Genomic DNA, 7,302 nt, shown 5'->3' with positions numbered 1-7,302 from the left:
TGATGACCTCCCCGGCATAACTCGAGGATCTTTTTTTTCCAGCATAACCCGATGACTTTTCCGGCATAACCCGAGGATCTTTTTTCTTTTTCCCGGCATAACCCGAGGATCTTTTTTCTTTTTTTCTGGCATAACCCGATGACTTTTCCGGCCTAACCCGTGGACCTCCCCGGCATAACCCGAGGACCTTTTCTGGCATAACCTAGTCATTTTTCCAACATAACCTGGTAATCTTCCCAACTTAGGGCCTCCGATCCCCATTTAATTTCATTTTAGATATAGGGTCTCCACTCCCTAATCTCTTTTTCTCAAGGATACACAATCTCGATTTTATTGCTTTCAATAAAGAAATAGTTTAGATTTTGTTGCAATAACTTACGAAATTTTCCTAGTGAAAAATGGACCAGAAAAATTTCATTCGTTTGTTTGTTTTGGTGCCTGAACAGGTTTTTACCATAAGGCACGAGGTTTGAGATGACCAAAAGAAGAAGTCTCAATCCAAAGAAAAGAAAAGAAAAATAAGAAAAGAAGTGAACTCTAAGTTTAGAAGCGGAGGAAAGATGCGGACGACTCAAGATATGATTGAAGTCGCAAGCTTTGCATGTCCCGCCTTGATCTAAAAAGCTGAAGAAGAATGAACCAGCGGTTGCAGCTAACGAGCATCAAGATTCAGATCAGAGTCTGTAGGATGAACCAGCCAAGACTCAAGATCAAACTTTAGAAGGTTTATAGATAGGAATTTTGTAACTCGTAGTTGATAGGCTTAGCTAGTTTAGTTTTTATTTTTTTTGTTATAATAAGGAGCTCAGCAAGCAAAAACAGCAGCAACAACAGTGAAATCACAGTTTTCCGGTAGTTCCAGCTACCAAAACTTTCCGAACTACACTGACCTGATTCCTTTATAGCCAATGATATGTAGGGAACCTCAGAAGCAAGGTTCGGTCAGATTTTTCAAAAGATCTTCTCATGGAGTTTTAAACGGGCAAAAATTGCTCGTAATTGCTCATTTTATCTTTACCCAAAAATCCTTCGTGTTTCCGTGCAAAGAGGTGCAGATGTGAGTGCGTGTTTTTTGCCCTATATGTACTATTCCTATAAAATCAAAGGAAAATAGATTTTTTCCAATAATTTGCCATTTTATAGGATTTTTGTAGGATTTTATTAAATGTTTGCATTTTTGTGCACATTTAATTTTGTTAAAAAAATCATAAAAAAATATCAAAAATACCTTGCATTGAATTTATATTTTTGTTTTTATATTTTTAGGATTAATTAATTAATTTAATTGCATTCATTAAACAAAAATTACTACAATAGTCATGTCCACATTTTAGCTTTTAGTTTTAAATTAATTAGTGTTAAATTAATCAAAATAAGTAAGATTAACTTTACAAAATAATTTAAGGTAGAGCCTAATTTAGAATTTTATTTAGCTTGTTTAATTTGTTCAACTAGATTTTTTTTAAAATCAAAGATGAAAGAAGAATAAAAGAGAAAAATAAAGTTGTCTTAATTTTTAATTGGGCCAAGGCCCAAGAGGTCCAAACCAAGTTAAATTCACCACAAAACCCCTCTCCTTTAATTAAAATACCTAGACTTAGACCTATAAGAGATCAAATCCTAGACCTAACCATCAGATCACACACAAGAGAATGAGAATATCTCCTCTTTAGAAAATAATGAAAAACGGCGCCTCTCTCATCTTGAAGGAGACGAAGCAGCACCTCTATCTCCTCTCTTCTTCAGCAATCTTCAGCAACAGACGAACAGATTCGTCACCCTCCATCCCCAATTTCCCATAGAAGTGAGACCATTTCCCTTCTACGACCAAAATCGAGCAGCCCCATTCCAAAAGAAAGGAGCAATAGAGTTTGAATGAGATAGTTCTATGGTTTCTCAGGTTATTGGGCTATCAAGGCTACTGTGTTAGGTTCAAGGAATTTTCTGTGCAATTTCTTGATTTTTAAGCTGAAAACTGAGTTCAAAATTGGCTGCTTTTGCTGGAATTTGCTGAGCTCCTACCCGCTGGTTTCGTTGCTTTTATTTGGCTCCCCTTTGCTTTCCAGATTTAATCTTTGTACCATTAGCCTTTGCTTTGGCTTTCGAGTTTCTTTGCGTTTCAGAAGTTATTGAAGTTAAAGTATTATTAATGTTTGAAAGAAATCAAATTTTAAGAACCTGCTAAGGAGATTTTAATGGCCTCAAGTTTCTCTCCAGCACTTAAATAAGCATACTTGCTAATAAATTGACGGATAGAGATTATGTTGCGAGGTGCTTCTTAATACGGATTTATTCCGGATTCTTTCGACGATTCAAGGCTCTTTAACCTGTTCGCCCGATATTGCTGCCACAAAAAAAACAGTTTTAACCATTTATCACATTGTGAAAGCTCATGCTCACCACAGAATTTTTCGGGTTGTAAAATCAACAAGGAATGAAACTGCCACAGACAACAACAAAAATGGCAGAGGGACTTACTGTAGGATCCAAACTATCACTCTACATATTGTGATGCTGCTATTGTCTTTTGGCCACAACTACAGCCTGTAAAATCCAATTGCGACAAAAGTCATCAACTTGAAAAAATGTACACTTTCACTTGTACGCATGCAAATAAGTTGTCTCAGGTGCTATTGGATCATGTTCAGTATTGTTTGCAAAGTCTCTTTCAAACATGTTAAGATTGTCCATGTCAAGTGGTTATTCATTGCACAGCTGGTTCACGTATTCCATGCTCGTGTTGTTTCTTAGTACAGCTGGATTTTGGATGGCAAGGTATTTGATGCTTTAAGTACAACAATGTTCGTTCTTGAAATAATTTCTGTGTTTGTGGGCATTTCTTTGCTAGCACCAGATGAATCAAAAGGAGGTGAAGTGAAGGATGGTTCTTTATTTTCAACAACTTCCAATTTGTCACAGGATGAGGAGAGGTATGTAGTCTCGACCTTATTAGGCAGACGTTGGTTATTGGAGATTGAATAGTAAATTCTTGCTTTTATCTTGTCTATAATTCCTAATGGTTAAAAGTGCTTTGCAATCTGACCTTTATTTCCTAATTACTGCCTTTTTTTATTGGTAAATGTGCACATGCTAGGCTGTCCAAACATGACAAGGAGTTGAATACCATTATCGTGATTGTGTACACGTTCGAGTAATACGATTGCGCTTTTAAAAATGAATATCCGTAGCTTACTTTTAAGCGCGATTAATAAACCATCGTGACTATGGGTACAGTTCCCGTGGCATAGTCATGGTACTTAATTCCAAAATTCGGGGGTGCATTTCATGTAACCCGGTCATAACAACTTCGAATTTAATAATAATAAACATGTCGCGAATCACGGGGGCATTTCATGTAGCGTGGTTTGCTGCGTGTTCCAAAACAAACAAGTGTACGACAATGTAACTTGTTCAAGAAATAAGTCCATAAACCCTAAAAGCGGTTAAATTAAATAAAAGTTGTTATAAAGTTAAAAATGCACAATAGGTTTAAAACGTGTAATAAATCAGATAATTAGGCCAATTATTAATAGTTTAAGCGATCGTGCTCGAACCACGGAACCCGGGAATGCCTAACACCTTCTCCCGAGTTAACAGAATTTATTACTTAGAATTTCTCGTTTCGCAGACTTTTGAATAAAGTCAAAATTCTCCTCGATTTGGGATTTTTAAAATAAACTGGTGACTCGGGACATCAAATAAACTATTCCAAGAGGCGACTCTGAAAAATAAATAAAATAATCACATTTCGAATAATGTCACTTAAATTAGAAAAACTCCCTTATATTATCCTCGGGTGGTAAAAAAAGAGGTGTGCCAACATCTAAAAGCAGTTGTTACCCTTCATCTTCTTCACACCCCACAACTACAAAAAACTCTAATCCCCTTGACCCTCCAACTGCCCCACCTCTAACCAAAACAACAAAAATGCGTCGCTGCCAAGCCTTTCTGACGCCAAACGACCACCCACCAGTCGCCCACTCCCCTTTTTCCAGATTTCGGCCGCCCAACTCCACTCTTTCACCACCCAAAACCAAAGACACACACACACAGCCATATACAGAGAGGAGAGGGGCTGCTCACCCAAAAATCTTTCTCCGTCTCTTGGGGTCACTGCTGCTGCGTCGTTGTCATCTATGGCGAGGCGACCGGTGATGTCCTTTCTCCTCCTTCAATTTTCGCTGCCATCGCCGATCGCCGGCGACTAGCTACGACCAAAATGACCTCATTCCTCGCTTTTCCTCACTCCGTTTCGCTGTTGAACAGTTCGGTGACAGATCTGGCCGGAATTCCATTATCGGCGACCTAATGTTTCATCATCTTTGTTTCGAATAAGTCCAGAAGCCATCGCTGAAGCTAAGCAACAGAAGAAGCTTTTTTCTGGTTTATGTTTCAGTCTGAATTTCGGAACTTTGGTTTTCCAAACAGTGGAGTTCGATTGAGGTGTTATCGTTTGAGTTTCGTCTGCCGGGGGCTAGGTTCATCGAGGTTCGGATCAATAGTTCGTTTGTTTTGGTTTGCTGATTTTTGAGATCTTATTTCATTGTACATGGCAAAAAATTGCAGCAATAAAGGTCCACTCGATGTCCTCTTATGCTATTTGTTAAAGTTTTGATATTTGCTTCTATGCTCCCTTTCATTAAGTTGCTTGTTAAATCTTTGTTGTATTTTATAGTTTGAGTTATTAAAATGCCTATCAATAAATCTGTTCAACAGTGTCTGAGTACAACATGATTCCCAATGGGAGAAACTAAGGCTAAATCAATTTTCAATTTTCTATTTGGATTTTGAGAACAAGAATAGGCCGTGGGGTTGCTCTTGAAGCAATACTAAAGCCAGTACATTTTTTAATTCAAAATAGATATCGCAAGAACTTGGTGTTGCATCATACTGTTATGATATGCGTCCAGCTTTTCTATCATTTCTTTAAATCATAAAATGTTATTAATTGCGTACACGTTCGCGTGATATGATGTATATTTTAAAAAATGAATATTCATAGAAAATGCTTTAGGCACGACTTAATTTATCATCGTGATTGTGTACACGTTCGCGTGACATAGTTACGATTTTTTAAAAATAAATCGAGGTATGCGTTTGTACAAATTCGGCCAAACTTTCTTAATAATAATAAAGCGTGATTAATCGTGGAAACGTACGCGTGACATGATTCTTGACGCACCGAACGAAATGAGTACACGTACGCGTGACTCTTTTTTTAGGATAATTTCTTAATTAAAAGAGGTAAATACACGTAGGTTCTAAAACATATAATTAGACAAATTGATTAAGCCCAGTATGATTAAAGCGACCATGCTAAAACCACGGAACTCGGGAACTTGGCTTTATTTATTGTTGATATTACTGTATTGTGTGGGCCTAATATGCTAATTGCCGCTTATTTACCGCTTTGATATTATTTGAACTGTACTTAAATGTATTCTTACGCCTCCTTTCTGAGTTTTCTAAAAATATGGTGCACACGTACGTGTGGCCCACTTTTTTGTTAGAAGTCATACCAAATAGAACGAAGCTTGGGTCAGCAACAAGGTCGGGTAGACTTTCGTTCTCTCGGTACGTTGCCTTCACCTCAGCTCGAGTTGTCCGCTCGGGTAAGCCATGTCTAGAACACACCCCCAGGTTTCAACCTAGAATGACATAACCTCATGCCGAATCCCAAGTAGGAACGTTGTTTGCATTATGTGCATTTGACTTTGGAGACTCAACACAGGGGTTGGGTCCGTCTAGTAAAGGTGTACACAAAAGTAAAAGACCATCACGATGCATACTATGTGCTACATGTTGCATTCTTCAAAGGTAAAAGGGGTCATTTGGTGGACCAATGGTGGTTGAGGGTAAATGAGAAAGAAAAGACGGTGAAGTATAAAAATGAAGCAAGTAGATCCCAGTTATATTTTTCTTTCACAATTTGTTTTTTCAAGAAAAAGAAAAAATTGAAAATGAAAAATCCAAAAAGATTTTGCACTTTCCCATCATTTTTCAAAAAAAAGAAAGAAAAAGAAAAAAAGAACAAAAAATATGTTTTCTCCAAATCAATTGTTTTTTTAATTCTTGCCCGTATCCAATCTGCCCGAACTACGCATACTTGATTTTCGTCTTTCGGGACGGGATACGTAGACAACCCACATAGGGTCAGGTCTTCCTAGTGAGTCTTATTCTTGGCTTCGAGGGTTGTAGTCAAATCTTGCATCTCTAGCCACTTTTGGCCACATCGTTCGTTTTTGCAAAATATGGCTATTTTCGCAAAGTGGTTTGTTTAATTGTCTAATGAGTCTTGAATCCACAATTAGGTTCTCTTTACTTTAAGGCCCATCATTGTCGAATTTGCATGTCTAGCCGCTTTTGGCCTCATCGGCCGTTCTTGCAAAATGGGGTCATTTTCGCAAAAAGTAGTTACAGTGACCCATGTCTTAGAGTTCTAAGTCCACAACAAGATATTCTCTCTGTTTAAGGTCCATTGTGTTGAATTTGCATGCTTAGATATTTTTTCGTCCACATAGGCCATTTCTACAAAATGAGTCATTTCTGCAAAGTAGTTTTTCCATGCCTTAGAGGTCACTTTGGTTGAGTTTGCACTTGTAGCCACCTTTTGGCCACATAAGCCATTTTGCAAAATAGCCTCAATCATATCTTGCATGTATCCAATAGGAAGTCTTATTGTCTCACATAGTGTTCTAAGTCTTTAACTCTATTTGGTCTTATTTTTCTCATACAGGTGTGGATCTGCTTACCAAGCTTGAGCATGACAGACGCCCAAGGACCCTCTTAGTCAGGACCGTTGCATCCAGGAGTTGTTTAAGGATTTTTTATTTATTTATTTTTTGAATCATTTTTTTTTGTCTTGTACTTTATAGTCATGTTCAGTAGTACCGATTCTTTTAGTTGGTGTCAGAGTTTGTCGTAGTATAGTTGAGTTTGTCAAGTCTCTCGTTATCGTATTTCCTGTTTTATATTTGAAAACCGAAAAGAAAAAGAGATATAAATGAAAAATCCAAAAAAAAATTTATTTTTTTATTGTTCGTTTAATTTATCAATTACTTTTCCAGAACTACTCTTAGTCTTATTCGTGTGGAACATGATACGTAGGCAACTTATATAGGGTTTGATCGAATCATCTTTTAAAATTAAAAGAAAAAGAAAAAAGGAAAGAAAAAAAAAAGATGGAATTATGGGATGTGAGAAATAAGAGGAAAGAAAAGAGTGATAATTAGAAAAAAAAAAAAAAAAAGAGGAAGGAAAATGAGAAAGCCAAGAAGTGCTAGAAAAAAAAAAGAAAAAAAA

General features: G+C 37.0%; 1 long non-coding RNA gene across 1 annotated transcript; it reads left to right on the top strand.

The window, feature by feature from the left end:
- Positions 1-1,635: 1,635 nt before the first annotated feature.
- LOC104247989 (uncharacterized) lies at positions 1,636-7,035 on the top strand. The gene is made up of 2 exons (XR_716363.2): positions 1,636-2,930; positions 6,737-7,035. It is a non-coding gene; the product is annotated as an uncharacterized lncRNA (long non-coding RNA).
- The last annotated feature ends 267 nt before the right edge of the window (positions 7,036-7,302 follow it).

The sequence above is a fragment of the Nicotiana sylvestris genome, chromosome 8 (assembly GCF_000393655.2).
Source record: "Nicotiana sylvestris chromosome 8, ASM39365v2, whole genome shotgun sequence".
Taxonomy (NCBI): domain Eukaryota; kingdom Viridiplantae; phylum Streptophyta; class Magnoliopsida; order Solanales; family Solanaceae; genus Nicotiana; species Nicotiana sylvestris.
The sequence above is the reverse complement of the archived record's forward strand: the minus strand, read 5'-3'. Positions and strand labels throughout refer to the sequence as shown.